Below are 17290 nucleotides of genomic sequence, written 5' to 3'. Positions count from 1 at the left end.
GAGAGTGTGGATCTAATATCTAAGCAACAGCCAGATATACATCTCCTAAAAGATGTTATTGCTGATGTGTCAACGTCTAATGATGTGACAATAGCATGAACATGCCCTTATTGTATTAAACACACTGTATGTTTGCCTGCTAGTTGCCATCCCTGTTCCACCTCTTGGCATAAGGAGATGGAAGTGGATGGTACAGTATGTATATTATGGTTATGCAGTTCAGCTTGGTAAGCGCAATACAGATACATAGTTTGTTATACAAAACAATTCTTGTACTTCAAACTGTGAATGAGCCTCTTAATGTATAATGACATACAGGCTGTCAAGGCTCCTTACAATTACTGTGGTAATTTAGTGTTGGGTACATATGACAAAATGTGCAATTCAAAATAAACACATAAATTAGTAAACATCAAGTTGGGGTCAAATTAAGACAGCAAAACTCATGCTTAAGGTTTTCCCCTGATGGTGTCATCAACCCAGTCTGTTATAGCCTGTTGCTGGTTGTGGTTTTGTTTGGTTATTCCGTACTGTTTGTGTATCCACTATTCCCACAAGGAGACCAATGTATAAAAGCTGGTGCTTTGACCACTTCGGGTGAGAGTATCATGATTTAAAAAGAATATATATATTTATTTTGACATTTAAAATCTTTTTTTCTCTATCCACTAGGGGACACTAGAGTGCTCTTTACAGTGGAGATATAGGAGGTTGTAACAGGGAGCTGGCAATTTAAATTTCTAGAAGTGTGACTTGCTCCTCCCTTCTATGTCCCCCCTCCAAGCAGTCTATTAATTTTGCCCAAGGGAGTTGGGCACTATCTGGGCTTCTCCTCAGTGCTAAATTATTTTTAACATTAGATTCAAAAAGTATTTGAGGACAGTCATGCAGTATCTGCCCCTACCTGTCTGCAGTGACGGAGCTACCAGGGACACCCTATCGCAGCTACATGCAGCCAGAGTCCTCAGCTGTAGAGACCACTGTCTCCGGTGTAGACTGGACACCACTGCCTGCGGCACACGTCGGAGTCCCCCATCAGCCATACCATCACCGGCCAGCATGGCAGGTTGTAATTATAACCCTGGTCCCAGGTGAGCTGGTGGCTAGGTAACTTTACTAAAGGGCAGTTTAGGAACATGCAGCATGACAGTCCAAAAAAAGGTTCCATAGTGGGGGGTTGGAGCTTACCTCTAGAGTCTGCTCCTTGCTCCCAGCAGATACGGCGCTTCCTGCAAGGAGGAGCCACATCCAGGCAAACAACTTAAAGACCAAACACATGTGCTGTCCCTGATCTGTCCCTCAAAACTACTGCTGTTGCTGCTGCTGTGCTGATGAGACAGCACTGAGACTGTGACACTAACCACCCCAGGCATTAGTGAGTACTACAGTGGGGTTGTTAGGCTTGTATGAGAGCTTTTGCAGGACGGGTAACTTACTTTCAATTTGTTTAAATGATAAATATGTGCCTAGCACTGTAGCTATTAGTTCTGGTGTGACACTCCTCCGTCACTGTCTCCTCTCCTACAGTACCTCTGATTCACTATCTCAGTCTCTATATTTTACACTGTCCATTACTAACTGCTGTGTGTTATTGAGTGTCAGTGTGTTTTTCCATGGCTGGAAAGGGCTCTAAGGCAGCACATAAGGTTTTTACCTGCAAAAAGTGTGCTGCAAAAGTCACACATGGTCGATCAGATAGCTTCCTGTGTTACAGAGCAGCCAGCTCACAGTTGACAGGTGCAGGAAACTCCTGCTTGGGCAACACAACTCACTGATGTGATGTCACTATTGTCCTCTGAGCTGGCAACCTCCCGAAAGTACAGAGAGGATTCCAGAAAACAACATCCTCTTTTCCTCAGCCTGAACCTGCTTGGGTGCGGTCCCTACCAAAATAATTGGAAGAGATTTCTAAAGCCAGGTCTCAAAAAAGAGACCTTGGCCCTCAGTATTATAGTCTGAGGACTCTGAGGAAAAATACATGCCCCCCCCCCAGAGGAGGGTGAGTTTGCTTACGACTCAGGGAGGAACAGGTTTGAGATGAGTCTGAAAATGTTACACAGGGATTATTTATTTGGCAAAAACTGGTGGCCTCATTTCTGGTTTCTGAGGAATTGGATTCATACCTGAATGCAGTCTGGAATACCTTGATAAAACATTTCATGTATCCCATAGGTTTTTATCATCCTATATAGTTACATAGTTACATAGTGTCTCAAAGATAGTTCTGCCAGTACCTGGGGCCACCACTTTAAAGGAACTGTCAGATAGAAAATTAGAAACTACCCTTAAATCTATTTATTCAGTGGCTGGTGTTTTACACCACCCTGCACAGGTAGGATGTTGAGTCAACAAGGCTATTGAAGCCTGGGCAGAACAACTGTACTTATGCTTGCATGGTGGTATCTCTGCTGAGGAAATTATCTCTCTAGTTGAAAACATCAATGAATCTGCCACCTATCACCTATCTGGGGGGAGCATCCAAGGATGTCTGCACCCTTGGTAGTCGGATTTCCACCTTGATAATATCTTCCCAAAGAGCTCTTTGGCTGCATCAGTGGAAGGTGGATGCAGAATCCAAAAGGGTGGTGGAGACACTGCCCTTTACGGGACAGATCTTGTTCGTTCCAGAGCTGGAAAAGTGGATTTCCCATCTGCTCCAGCTTTTTGGAAGTCATATACGGTACCTTCCTTTCGATCCTCTCATGCACCTTCCAAGTTCAGGGGCCATTCCAGGGGAGGAGCTGCAGCTCCTTGGGGTTCCATAGCTCAGGGCAAATGAGCCATGCTCTCCACCGACCAGGACAGTTAGTCCAGCAACAAGCTCAGTGCATGACGGTCATCCCTCTCACCTGGTGAACACCATGGTGGGAGCTCATCTACGAGATTACAGGGATGTGAGGTCAGAATTCTGTCCAGATGCCTGGGTTCGGGACCTCATCACACAGGGGTTCAAAATAGATTTCCAAATCCAACCACCTCACCGGTACCTCAACACAGGTTTGCCAGCTTCAGACGACAGGCTTGTCATACTGCAGAAAGCTATCAACAAACTCCTAGCAGCATGGGTATTGGCCCCAGTCCCCACACATCAGCAGAAGCAGAGCTTTCAATCAAGCCTCTTACTCATGCTGAAGCCAGACAGATTGGCCAGACCAATTCTGAATTTGAAGGATCTCAATCCTTTCTTGATAGCACTCAAATTCAAGATGGACTCCCTTCAGTTGGTTATAGCAGGACTAAAACAAAATGAGTTTATTGTGTCTTCAGACATCAAGGTCGCTTACCAGCACATTCTCATTTGGCCTCCACACCAAGCATTTCTCAGATTCGTCATTTAGGACTCACACTTCCAATTCCAGGATTTTCAATTCGGCCTGTCCGCAGCTCCAGAAGTGTTCACAAAGGTCATGGCCATCATGATGGCTTTACTTCGGATACAAGGGGTTATGACTGTACCTTATCTGGATGATCTCCTAAAGGCTCATTCCAGGGACCAGTTGTTTTAGAACATCGAAGTGACTTACAGACTCCTCATTTGACATAGGGGAATCCTAAACTTCCAAAAGTCTCATATGTGACAAACGCAGAGGCTGCAGTTCCTGGGCATGATTCTTGACACATTCCTGCAGAGGGTATTCCACCCTCCAGAAAAAGTTTTGTCCATACAGGAAACAGTGAGGTTGGTTCTACACCATCATCCAGTACCTTTACACCTATGTATACAGTATGTCACCTCGAAAAGAGGGTGGCAGCATTCAAGGCCATTCCATATGGCCGTTTCCATTCAATGCCTTTTTAATTGTGTCTGCTAAGTCAGTGGTCTGGATCACATCTGTTTCTCCATCAAAGGGTGACTTTATCACCGAAGGCTTGAAACTTGCTTCTCTGGTGGCTGAACTCAACACACCTGTTGGAAGGAAACAGGTTCAGATTTTGGGAGTGGCTCTCTTCACCAAATATGCAAGTCTGCGAGGATGAGGGGAGGTGACCATGGAAAACCAGTTTCAGGAGCAATGGATTCCACCAAGAATCTACCTTGCCATAAACATCCTCAAAATAAGGGCAGTATTCTATTCTCTGCAACAGGCAGATCATCTGTTTAGAGAAAGGGCAAGTCGGACAATCCCATGGCAGTGGCATACATCAACCAACAGGGCGGCTCTCGCAGCCGCACAGTGATAAAAGAGGTGAGCCGCATTGTGCTCTGGGCAGAGAAATACACACTACCCTGGGATTACGGATCAACAGGAACTCAGTAACAACGGACCTTTGCGGACATAGATTGTCCTGCCAGAACTCTTGCATAACAAGTCACCAATTTCTCAAAGAGCAGGAGACCGGTCTCCATTACTTTTTATAATCATATATAAAGTGTCATTTGTTTTATTGCAATTTATTTTATTTTATTTCATTTTACTCCCACTGTATGTTAGTGGTAATAACGCAAAGAGCGCGCTCAGGTAAAATGGTATAACATAACATTGTCATTTTAACGAATTATTAGCATATTAAACAAGTTCATATTTAGACACATCCCATTGCCTTCTTTATTAATATTTACTACACCCATATATACATTGTGTATAATTATACATACCTCAAATCGATTTCACTGTATTTTCTTGTTACCAACCACCATTCAAGACTTTTTTAATAATTTTTTAACAATTTAACAAATTTTTTTGCACGAAACTGCATTCTATTCACTCTTTAATAAACTACCATTTCTGAGTATTAACCAGTAGCGCCAAAGGTTGGTCCCTCCCCCTAGATAGAAATACACACAGACTATGTCTGCAATCTTCATTCCATGCGTAGAAAATTGTGAGGACGATTATCTTAGCCGGCATGATGTTCACCTGGGGGAGTGTTCTCTCCATCTCCAGGTATTCCAACAGCTCATCTGTTGGTGGGGTCTTCCAAAGATCGGCCTCATGGCATCCTGGCACAATCACCAACTGTTGCTATACTGCTCTCGGATGAGAGACCCAGCAGCAATGGTGGTAGATGCTCTCAAGATACCTTGGCAGTTCCAATTTATCTATCTGTTTCCACCATTTCCTCTATTGCCTCATCTACTGCAGTGCATAAAGATAGAATATGCCACAGTGCTACTAATAGCTCCGGACTGGCCTCGCAGAGTCTGGCACTCCAACCAATGCTTTCTGAATGATAGATGACCCATGGCCTCTACTCCTGCAAGATGATCTCCTCCAGCAGGGTCTTTTTGTCTATCCGGACTTAAGGCGGCTATATTTGATGGCATGGCTGTTGAAAAGGCCCTCTTAAGACAGAAGGGTATTCCTTCAGCAGTGATCCCTACGATGCTTCAAGTCCAGAAGGAGGTTACTTCTAGACATTACCACCAGATCTGGAAGGCTTATGTGGCATGGTGTGAACGGTACGGGTCTCCTCTTATAGTTTTCAAGTGGTCTAGGCTCTAGCTTTTTCTGCAGATGGGCTTTTCTGCAGGCATCCATCTTAGATCTTTAAAAGTTCAGGTATCTGTATTTTCCATATTCTTCCAGAAGAGGTTGGCTTTACTTCCGGAGGAACAGACATTTTTTCTGTGGGTTATCACACTGCAACCACTCTTTGAACCTCCCAACTTCATGGGACCTGTACCTGGTTCCCGCCTTCATACAGTCTTCTTTGTTCAAGCCTTTGGAAACAGTGGAGATGAAGTATCTTACTTTGAAGTTGGTACTTCTCCTTGCCTTAGCTTCAGCCAGGAGGGAGTCTTAGCTCAGATCTCTGTCCTGCCATCCTCCTTACCTGGTGTTTCATGAGAATAGGGCTGAGCTTCGTACGAAGATGTCTCTCCTTCCTAAGGTGGTCTAGGCTTTCCACATTAGCCAGCCAATTGTGGTGCCAGCTATATCAGCGGATTCTCCAGTGGCAAGATCCCTAGATGTCATCAGGGCACTCAAGATCTATGTGGACATGACTACTTCTATCCGGACATCTGATTCCTTGTTCATTCTGCATGATGCTGCTTGTCCAGGATGGCTGGCATTTGCGCAGACCCTGATCCACTGGATCAGTCTGACCATCAGGCAGGCCTATGTGGTGGCTTCAAGGGAATCTCCTGTTTCCATTTCTGCACACTCCACATGCTCTGTGGGTCCTTCATGGGTGGCTGCCTGTGGGGTTTCTATGACCCAACTGTGTCGGGCAGCCACTTGGTCAGGCCAACATACTTTTGTCCTGTTCTACCGGTTCGATACTTTTGCGGCCTTGGCCTTGCAGTATGGGCATGCTGTTTTGCAGGGTTCTCCTCACTCTCCCACCCATTAGGGAAGCTCTGGGACATCCCCACTGTAAAGAGCACTCCAGTGTCCCGTAGTGGATGAAGGAGAAAACAGGATTTTGGTGCTTACCGATAAATCCCTTTCTCCGATTCCACAGGGGACACTGAACACTCACCCAGCACTGTTCCTTGCTGCTATGTTTGTTTGTCATTACATGTTTTTGACTGTGTTCCTTTTTTCTTGTTACTAGATACTATAGTGTTTCTTGTGTAATGGTGTTATGGTGTGTACTTGCTTAACCTCCTCCTTTTAAAGTATGTTTCCTCCAGCTCTTCTCGGGTACAGTTTTCTTAGACTGGCTTGGAGAGGGGACATAGAAGCGGAGAAGCTAGTCACACTTCTAGAAATTGAAGTGCCAGCTTCCACCTCCTATATCCCCACTGTGGAATCGGAGAAAGGAATTTATCTGTAAGTACCAAAATACTGTTTTTTCTATTAGCATAGATATTTTCTTTGAACCCAGCAACCACAAAAAATAGTCCACTTGACAGGCATGTCTGCACATGTGTCAAAATCTTACTATCTTGACTGTTACTTCCCTCTCATGTTTCTACTTTACATATGATAAGCATAAGATATATACTGAACTGAATATTTGTAATGTGTTAGCAGCTCCAATAAAAGTAAACAATATTAATAAATAGTAATGGAGCGCTTGTGATTTAGCATATGTGTAAAATCATGCCCATACCTGTAAAGGAATAAAAGTTAGTAAAATGTTTACAGATCCTGTGATTGAAGCTTTGTTGGAGTATAATTACAGATGTAGCCACCTTTATCTTGAGTGGCCGCGGCGGTTGTCCCGTTCGACCATACGCAGCGTACTGTGGCGTAGCTAGGCGCGCCTAGCCACAGAGAGGCTATCTAATCGCACGGAGACAGACATTTGACGTTTGGCGTTACCTTTACGTGTAATACCTGCGATCAGCCACCAGATGTCGCTTTTTACAATCACCACTGCGCATGCGTGTGGTCTCCCGTAAAATACAATACTGACATACATAATAAGGACTACTTTACTAAGGCGTCTCATTACGCTGCATACAGCAAATACTGTACTCATTACGCTGCATTATTTAATACAGTACTGTACAGTATATACAGTACGACACCGACGCAAATACAGTAGTACAGCATACAGTATATGATCCATCTACAATACTTTATGAATACTGTATGTGAGCGTGCAAGTCCCGCAGACAAAACACAGTACTGTAAAACCAGTAGTGTACACTGTCGCAAATGGATGTGTGTTACAAGTTCACTATTGCCTCTCAAGATTAGGAATTTTCTACAGTGTTATCGTCCTAATCCCGTAGCCATTACAGCATAATCAAAACCAACGGATTTATACATTTGTCTGCGGCGAAGTGGTGAAGTGTTTCGCTTCCTATACTCAGAGTCCAGGGTTCGATTCCTTAAGTACTGTACGAATGCATGTTACTGTAGTTTTTTTCAGACACTTTATTATTTTTTTTATTCACATACTGCAAACCAGGGCATACAGTAGCTGCATGAGCGGTTCTATGCGATCGAGTCCGGTGTACCATAATGTGCAGGTTCTATGCAGGTTAAGGTACTATGCTCCGTACACAGTACACATACAATTCTGTAGCTGGGCAGACTGAATAGAAATGGCTACCACCTATGACTCCTTGCCCCACAGAGGCCCTAGGCTACGGAGCAAGTAATAGTCCAGATTGTACAGACTATGGGGCAATGCTGAATGAGCGTCACAATCCCCTAGCTAAAATACACAGTATGCATATTATGGTACACCGGACTCGATGACATACTGTAGCACACTGGCAAAATGGCCGCCGCCCCTGAACCCTTGTGCAGGTTATGGGGCAATGCTGAAGGAGCGTCACAATCCCCTAGCCAAAATACACAGGGGAGGGATAAGCTACTGTAGGATTGCATACAGTATTACGGTACACCGGACTCAATCGCATAGCACACTGTCAAAACGACCACTACCCATGAACCCCCACCTCCTGAACCCCCACCTCGTGGCAGGCAGCAGTTGGGTATGGAATGAGAAATGGCATAAGCTGTGCAGGCTACGGGGCGATGCTGAAGGAGCGTCACAATCCCCTAGCCAAAATACACAGAGATACTGTAAGCGAGGTCTATGCACATTACAGTACTGTACGTTACACCGGGCTCGGTCGCATAGCAAACTGACAAAACACAAGTTTTACAGTACATACAGTAAAGCAGGCCAAAGCTGCAGGAGAGTTTCTACTGTAAAGGTTCTATGCACCGTACGGTAATGTACACATACCTGTACAATTCTATAGCAGGGCAGACTCAATTGAAATGGCTACCGCCTGTGACTCCTACAGTAGCTCCTAGGAGGCACTCAGCTATGGAGCAAATAACAGCACAGATTTTGCAGGCTACGGGGCAATGCTGAAGGAGCGTCACAATCCCCTAGCTACAATACACAGGGGTGATAGAGATAATCGAGTGGCTGGAGGGGGGTCCCCTTGATTTAAGGGGCCCCCACTCCTCCAGGGTACTCCGGCCAGGTGTGACTAGTTGGGTATTTAATTCCATGGCCGCAGGGACCTGTATAAAAGTCTCCCCCGGCTGCGCATTATCTGTCCAGCTAGTGGAGCCCAGTGCTGATTCAAAAAATATGGGGAACCCCTACGCTTTTTTTGTCCCCCTTATTTTTTGCACCAGGACCAGGCGCAGAGCCCGGTGCTGGTTCTAAAAAGATGGGGGATCCCGTGTCCATTTTTTCCGTATTCCTTCCGGAATTCGACTGCAATTGCATATACTGTACAGTACTGTACCCCTTAATGTCACTGCTTACAGTATACAGTATTTAGACATGAGCTTGTGTACAGTATCTGTCATGAGGTGCTTTTTTCACTGACACTATAACTTTTTTCTATTGTGATATACTGTACAGAGGCGGCAAACTAGCCAAACGGGAATAATCAGCTTCTGCAGAATAAAATGAGATGCTACAGTACATGCCTATATTCTGTGAGTGACTGCGGCTCTATGAAATTAAATCAGAAAATTTAAATATGAAATGCATTACTAATGTGTGGCATTACTGTACTGTATGTGTATAAGGTGTACTACAATATTTTCTGGTGTAACATAAGGAAAGGGCACTACTGCATGGTCTAATGCAGTGGTTCTCAAACTTGGTCCTCAGGACCCCACACAGTGCATGTTTTGCAGGTAAACCAGCAAGTGCACAGATGTATTCATTACTAACTGACACATTTTAGAAGGTCCATACAGTAGGTGGAGCTAATTTTTTCACTTGTGATTCTGTGAGACCTGCAAAACCTGCACTGTGTGGGGTCCTGAGGACTGAGTTTGAGAACCTGTGGTCTAATGTAAATAAAGATGAATGTGGTGGGGTGTAATGTGAATAAGGGGCATTACTGTTAGGAGTAATGTGGTACTATGATATGATGTCATGAGAATAAGAGACACCACTGCATGATATAATGTGAATAAAGTTGCAGTACTGTGTTGTGTCATTTCATCTTCGGGTATTATTGTGTTACCATGCCCCTTCCCAGCAAGAACATACTGTACACTGTTTTGGGCTGGCACTAAATGTGCACATTGTTCTTATTTAGATTATAGGGGGTAGGAGCGCCAAAATGGGTGATGGTGCTGGGAAAGGGGTGCAGGGTTAGAGGCGGAACTACGTAGCATCTGTGCAAGAGGGCATCAGCCAAAATCTAGCCTAGGGCATCATGTTGGTCAGGTTTGGCTCTGATAATACTGTATACTGTACTCTTACTGTACTTTGCATTCAATACAGATACTGTTTGCACACAGGTTTTACATGAATCATTGGCAATGCTGCAGGAGTGTCTCATTAGGCAATCTAAAATATACCACGACTATGGGTGGGGATACAGTAGGGAAGTTCTGTCACCATAAGCTGTCTGCTGTGTATAGCATATTTCCATCTGAGATGCATTTGTGTGTTTGTAATAAGAAAAAAACATTTTACTGTACATTTAGTGGATACAGTATTTCTCCCCCATAATGACGTATCATACTGTACAGGTACCCTCATGTACTGTACCGTACCATACTGTAAAATTGAATATTTATTGGAAAAACATCAATATTAATGTAAAAATAAAGTATTACAACATCCGATTCCATGTACTGCACTGATCAAAATGTACAGTACTCTTATTCAGGACTTATAAAACTGAAAATAACTGTTCATACAGTACACATCAATAACATTACTACTGTATAATATTCTACATTAGTTTATGCAATAATCAGACAAAGGCAATTTTATCATTTTTTTTAATAATGCACCAATTTAAAATTTTAAACAGAAAATACAGAACTACATATTTGTGGCTTGACCATTTCTTTCAACTACAACAGGTAATACTTTATACAGGTGATTTATATAATTATTACAATGTTCAGGTGTGAGTACTTCTAGCCAAAATTTCTTTATCCCATCCACCAGTTGCTGTTTTGTTGTTGGCTTTGCAACACTCCTAACGTACCTCTTCAATTGAGCCCACACTAATTCGATTGGGTTCATGTCTGGTGATCTAATTAAAAAAAAAAAAAAAGCGTATAGAAAAAATTAATTACAGTACATTACAGTAAATAGAGAAAATTAAACATACAATATTGTACTGTTTATTAAACAAAATTTTTTTTTACAGTACTAGAGTGCTATCCAAAATTTTACTTGTACACTGTTGAAAGAATACTCACTCTGGTGGTGTGCGTTCCCAATTCATACCTTTCTCTTCCATAAATTTGGCTGAGGCGGAGTGTTTAGGATCATTGTCTTGGAATATCCTATGGTGAGTTGGGTAATATTTATTCACAAATGGCACCATACATTTCTCTACTATTGTTTCTTGGAAATATTTCTTATCCATGATTCCTACAGAAATCAAAAAATGTTGTTCATTAATAAGCAACTCCTTTTATTGTGCAGTTACACGTACTCTACAGTACAACATGTATTTTTACAGAACACAGGCACAGAATAAAGTATAGTACTGTACTGTACCTTCGAAAAATAATAGGGGACCAGCTCCTAATCGTGATATGCCTCCCCATACATGGATTTTCAATGGATGCTTTGGGCGTGGTTTTAAAGAGATATGGTTACGTTTCCTGAATGACATTCTGGAGAACCGCTCAAGGGCAACAGACGATTCATCTGTGAAAATGACATCATCAAATGTTTCACCACTCTCAATCCATCGCCGTGCCTGTTCCACTCTCTTTTCTTTATTCACATCTCTTATCATTGGAGATATCCTGTGAAGAGCCAAAAATAATGAAATCAGATACAGTTATGAAATTACAGATTTACAGATTACTGTATATACAGTAGACTGTATGTGCAGTATACTGTATTATATACCTACTGTATACATTAAACTGTACATACAGTACATTAAGTTACATACAGAGTAATATATATATACATACTGTACATACACACAAACACACACACACAGTATACAGTATGTAATCATCACAATAAGCCGGCAATGCTTCATTGCTGTCTCTGAGTGCCTATACAGTAGGTATCTCTTTTGGGATAGAATACTGTATATACAGTATATACACACACACATACTGTATATAGTATAAAGTACACACTCTGTATAATGATTTATGGCATTATTATATCACGTATCAAGGGATTATTAACAGTGCATTTACTGTATGGTTTATACTGCTTTCAGTATTTTACCTTGTTGCGCCAAAGGTCCATCCCATTTTCCGTCGCATCCTTCTGATGCTGGTGGCCGATATGTCCAGGTCATACTTGGAATGGAGAATTCGTTTTATTTGCAGAGCAGTACGCTCATCATCCTCACGAGTTAGTTCCTCCACAATTTGTTGCACTCTCCTACAGTACAATACAGTATGAAAAATATGAATTCATGAACAGCACAATCACAGTTACAATTGATGAAGTTTTTATTTTATTTCAAAAAAATTGTTTATGGTATAAAGCAAGTCATTTAAACATTACAGTAGTGTACAGTACGTACCATGTGCATTTTGTAGGAAATACAAATCTGGGCGTTGTTCTCTCGAATGCATGATAGCGCACCGTTTCTAAAGTGACTATAATGCCACTTTCCTTGAGCCATGCATGGATCTCTTTGATGGTTTTATTTTCTTTTTTCATGTTGGCGATTATCTTGCTCATCGTTTTGTTGATAGTTACTGGCATGTTGTCCAACTATAATTCCTGTATGGAGAGAAAACATTTGTGAATACTGTAGTCTAAAATTTACACATCTGAAAATGCATAAGAGTTTTATGATAGAAGTTAATACTGTACATGTTTACTATCCAGTACCTGATGTTCAAATTTAAGTATTGTATACTGTACAGTACTGAAAATACAACTTCAGTGTTATGGACTGCAATTAGTTTCCTGTATGAAACAGATACAGTACAGTAAATAACCCTCCTTGGAAGTGCATGGGCCCTGTGAGACTTACAGTAGTGTACAGCATAAGGGTCGACTGACATGATGTACAAGCATTACATACAGTACATGTCAGTACTGTATGTAAATTCTTCAATTATTGCCTAACAACAATGCTGCTTACTGTATATTAAATACTGTAGGCCTAGAAATGTGCATCTCAATATAGTAGTTAAAAACACAGGGGCCTATGTGGATAAGCGAGTTCTATGCACACAAAAAATGGCCACCGACCGTGAACCCCCAGCACGTGGCAGCGCTCGGATATGTAGTGAGATACAGTATGGCCTACATTTCACAGTTCAGGGGGCAATGCTGAAGGAGCGTCACAATCCCCTAGCTCAATTACATTGGGATAAGCGAGGTCTATGCACATTACGGTATACCGAGCTGGATCGCTTAGCAACCTGACAAAATGGCCGCCGACCGTGAACTCCCAGCACGTGGCAGCGCTCGGATATGTAGTGAGATACAATATGGCATACATTTCACAGTTCAGGGGGCAATGCTGAAGGAGCGTCACAATCCCCTAGCTCAATTACATTGGGATAAGCGAGGTCTACTGTATGCACATTACGGTATACCGAGCTGGATCGCTTAGCAACCTGACAAAATGGCCGCCGACCGTGAACTCCCAGCACGTGGCAGCGCTCGGATATGTAGTGAGATACAATATGGCATACATTTCACAGTTCAGGGGGCAATGCTGAAGGAGCGTCACAATCCCCTAGCTCAATTACATTGGGATAAGCGAGGTCTATGCACATTACGGTATACCGAGCTGGATCGCTTAGCAACCTGACAACATGGCCGCCGACCGTGAACTCCCAGCACGTGGCAGCGCTCGGATATGTAGTGAGAGATGGTATACATTTTAAAATACACCGGGATAAGTTGTACAGGCCATGGAGCAATGCACAGGGACATTCATCATTTACGTACAGTATATAAATAATTGTAAACCGTAAATGAAAGAATTACCGGTCATTTGTAAAGCACGGTGTTTTCCTCCGCCTCCTGCTAGCCTGTTGCCCTTCCCCCATGGGAGCCTGCACAGATCATGCAGTAGACAGGGAGGGAATGCAGGTCATGTGCAATACACAAACGCCCACTGTAGTACTATTTTGCTCACTTACAGTACCGTACTGTAGGTTGCATTTAGCGTAAAGAATCGCTCCTGCAGATGTACTTTGATTTATGTGAAACCTGTGTGCATCCTTCCATTGGATGTACTGTATTGGAGAGAAAAAAAAAAATGTTAAAGTGAATGTCACGGGAACACATTAAAAATAAGGTTGGCACTTCCTTCCCATTGGTGTTGGTTTACAGTATGCCGTAGTGTACTCGGACGCTCATGTAATTGCATTTCAAAGGCACAGTATTTTCCATCGTCTCCCCCCTACCCCCATCGCCCTTCCCCCCTGGGGGCCTGCACAGGGAAGGAAATTCAGGTCCTGTGCAATGCACAAACGCTGAAGATCTACAGTACTGTTTTGCTTAGTTGGTAGCGCCAGAATACACTCATTTCATTCACGCTGTTTGGGTGCATTTAGCGTAAAGAATCGCTCCTGCAGATGTACTTTGATTTATGTGAAACCTGTGTGCATCCTTCCATTGACTGTCTTACAATGGAAATAAAATAATACAGTGCATTATTACAGAAAAAAAAAAAAAAAAGAAAGAAAGCACATCATGTCTCGAACCCTGGACCCCCAGTGAGGGAGGTGGGAGCCTTCACCCCTAGCCCACGACGCCTCATGAGAGATTTCTAATTTCATGTGTGAAAGTACTGCAAACAGCGCCCGGCCCTCGCCCCATTGCTGTTGGTTTATGCCTTAGAGGACTCGGACGCTCGCATTTGTAAAGCACGGTGTTTTCCTCCGCCTCCTGCTAGCCTGTTGCCCTTCCCCCATGGGAGCCTGCACAGATCATGCAGTAGACAGGGAGGGAATGCAGGTCATGTGCAATACACAAACGCCCACTGTAGTACTATTTTGCTCACTTACAGTACCGTACTGTAGGTTGCATTTAGCGTAAAGAATCGCTCCTGCAGATGTACTTTGATTTATGTGAAACCTGTGTGCATCCTTCCATTGGATGTACTGTATTGGAGAGAAAAAAAAAATGTTAAAGTGAATGTCACGGGAACACATTAAAAATAAGGTTGGCACTTCCTTCCCATTGGTGTTGGTTTACAGTATGCCGTAGTGTACTCGGACGCTCATGTAATTGCATTTCAAAGGCACAGTATTTTCCATCGTCTCCCCCCTACCCCCATCGCCCTTCCCCCCTGGGGGCCTGCACAGGGAAGGAAATTCAGGTCCTGTGCAATGCACAAACGCTGAAGATCTACAGTACTGTTTTGCTTAGTTGGTAGCGCCAGAATACACTCATTTCATTCACGCTGTTTGGGTGCATTTAGCGTAAAGAATCGCTCCTGCAGATGTACTTTGATTTATGTGAAACCTGTGTGCATTCTTCCATTGACTGTCTTACAATGGAAATAAAATAATACAGTGCATTATTACAGAAAAAAAAAAAAAAAAAAAAAAGAAAGAAAGCACATCATGTCTCGAACCCTGGACCCCCAGTGAGGGAGGTGGGAGCCTTCACCCCTAGCCCACGACGCCTCATGAGAGATTTCTAATTTCATGTGTGAAAGTACTGCAAACAGCGCCCGGCCCTCGCCCCATTGCTGTTGGTTTATGCCTTAGAGGACTCGGACGCTCGCATTTGTAAAGCACGGTGTTTTCCTCCGCCTCCTGCTAGTCCTCCATTCCCATTATGCATTAGCGAACTCAGACGCTCATATATTTTATATTTTAAAAAGCACGGTGTTTATACATTGTACTGTACATTATTCCTTTTACACAATTACTGTAGTTGCGTCTCCATACACATACAGTACTGTACTCCATACTTTTTCCACCGCTTCCCGTTACGCCTACAGTATTGCCAGAGCTGTAGATCAATCCGCCGCTATACTGTACGATCGAAAGTACTGGATTAGTGGAGCATTAGCCACACAGTGGTGGAGATGTGTAATGCATGATGAGTATCTAGATCGTCTCAACGCGCCTGCCTGTGATTAAACTCAGCTATCGCCTTAGCGTGGCTAAACGCCCGTCTCGGCGGAGAAACAGTCAAGATAAAGTTGGCTACATCTGTAGTTGGAGTAATAAAAAAGAGGGTTCCAATTTACAGTCCGGGTCTCTTATAGGGCAGAGTCTGGCAGCAGGTAGGTGGTTAACTTTCCTACTGTTCCCTACCTCTTTTTCTTTCCAACAGACACGATGGTGTCTGGCTTTATTAGCTCTCTGTTCGGTTGCAGAGTCCACCGGCGCTGGGCGATGGCATAACCTCCGCTTCTCTTTGCTCCTTACTCCATGTTAGAAGTGGAACGTCCATCATAGTGCTGTCCGTCAGTGGCCATCAGGGTCTGTCAGGGTCAATCAGGCTGTGTTTGTGCATCTATCACATTGTTATCAGGGTGTGTCAGGGTCAATCAGGGCTGTGTCAGATGTCCATCACAGTGCTGTCAGTCAGTGGCCATCAGGGTCTGCCAGGGTCAATAAGGGCTGTGTCAGTGCATCCCCCAAAAAGAAAACAAAAATTGTTTATTTTGCTTTTTTACATTGTTTGTTGTGTGCAAAATAAATGCACACTAGTACACCATAGTTACTTATATTTAGTACTGTGTGTTAAAGCGGTCTGACTCAAACACAGTGTGGCACAATCTGCTTCACCCCAAAAAATAAAACAAACTTTTTTTTTTTACTATTCTTTACACTGTTTGTTTTTGTGTAACAGAAATGCACACTAGTACACCATAGTTACTTGTATTTAGTACCGTGTGTTTAAGCAGACTGACTCAACACAGTGTGGGACAAGCTGCATCCCCCCAAAAATAAAAAACAATTCTTTGCTCTTTACATTGTTTGTTGTGTGCAAAATAAATGCACACTAGTACACTCTAGTTACTTGTATTTAGTACCGTGTGTTAAAGCGGCCTGACTAAATGCAGTGGGGCACAGTCTGCATCCCCCCCCAAAGTAAAACAAATAAAAATAATTTGTTTGCTCGTCTTTACATTGATTGTTGTGTGCACTGCACCCCTGATTTGAGAATTGTGATCTGTGAATTAAAAAATGGATAACAATCAGTTTACAGAACCAATTACTAGTGCTCCAGCTGCTTCCACCAGTCATGATGCTGATTTAATGTCATCTAGTACTAAAGCTGATGCTCAGTGGCATAGACAGTTTACACAACTAAAGAAAAAAAGACCTCAAGCAGTAAGGTGTTAAAAAACTTAAAACTAAGGCAACAAAACAAACTATGCGAAATTCAGAAACAGAAATTTCAAAAATCCCTGAGGAGAGTCCAATGGCATCCCCAAGTCCTATGTGTGAGCCTAAACTCTCAGAGAAGCTGACTTCCACCATTACTGCTCCCTCTGTATGTGTGGAGATGAGCAGCATAAGTATTGCTG

This window comes from Pseudophryne corroboree, chromosome 2 (assembly GCF_028390025.1).
Source record: "Pseudophryne corroboree isolate aPseCor3 chromosome 2, aPseCor3.hap2, whole genome shotgun sequence".
In the NCBI taxonomy this organism is placed as follows: Eukaryota; Metazoa; Chordata; class Amphibia; order Anura; family Myobatrachidae; genus Pseudophryne; species Pseudophryne corroboree.
This window is presented reverse-complemented; position numbering follows the sequence as displayed.